The 956-nt window shown below is 35.0% G+C and overlaps 1 non-coding gene across 1 annotated transcript; it reads right to left on the bottom strand.

Moving 5' to 3' along the window:
* Positions 1 to 455: 455 nt before the first annotated feature.
* Positions 456 to 538, bottom strand: TRNAL-UAA (transfer RNA leucine (anticodon UAA)). Its single transcript has one exon. It is a non-coding gene; the product is annotated as a tRNA-Leu (tRNA).
* Positions 539 to 956: the final 418 nt, after the last annotated feature.

The following is a 956-nucleotide window of genomic DNA, read 5'->3' as shown; positions in this document are numbered from 1 at the left end:
GGGTATCGAACACTGACTAATAATAACGACGACAATGACAACATACCTAGTGTAATATACAAATGGGGTCTGGAAAGGATAGGATATACGCAACCTTACTCCTACCTTTGTAGGTAGAGGAGTTGCGGTTAGAAACAAGTTTGAAAGAGAAATATCAACAGCAAAACATATAGTAAGATAAACGAAGCAAAAGGTGACATCAAGTTGCTGGCTATGGGATAACCAAGCCCCAAGCGGGTATCAAACACTGACTAACAATAACGATGACAACGACAACATACCTAATGTAATATACATATGGGGTCTGGAAAGGATAGGATGTACGCAACCTTACTCTTACCTTTGTGGGTTGAGAGGTTGTTTTCGATAGACTCTCGGCTCAAAACAAGTTTGAAAGAGAAATATCAACAGCAAAACATATAGTAAGATAAACAAAGCAAAATGCGACATCAAGTTGCTGGCTATGGGGTTCGAACCCATGCGCACTTATGTGCAGAAGATCTTAAGTCTTCCCCCTTAACCTCTCGGGCAAACCAGCTTGTTGTTAGAATTTCGAGTATAATTCAATATAACTGGTAGTACTTCTTTTCTTAACAATTTTTCTCTTCTTTTTTTCCCTTTGAGATAAAAAAAACAAATCTTTGAACAAATTTTACTGCTGTTAGTAATTTGGGAACTCGAGAAGTGCAAAAAGTTTTAAAAAGTGGCTTCCTTCTCGGAAATATTATTCTTTTCATTTCAATTTATGCAACGTAGGCATGTATTTTAAGGTATAAAGGAATACGCTTGAAACTTGTGGTCTCAAATATATCATAACATTTGTTTGGTTATGAAATTTAAAAGTAAATTATTTTTAAATATAAAGATGTGACATTCTTTCTCGAATGAACTAATAAGGAAAAATATAGATTGTCACATAAGCTGGAAGCCAGGGAGAGAGTTACAAAATTTATTTA

Source organism: Lycium ferocissimum, chromosome 5, assembly GCF_029784015.1.
Source record: "Lycium ferocissimum isolate CSIRO_LF1 chromosome 5, AGI_CSIRO_Lferr_CH_V1, whole genome shotgun sequence".
NCBI lineage: Eukaryota > Viridiplantae > Streptophyta > Magnoliopsida > Solanales > Solanaceae > Lycium > Lycium ferocissimum.
Note: the sequence above shows the minus strand (reverse complement) of the source record. Positions and strands in the feature narration are given on the sequence as shown.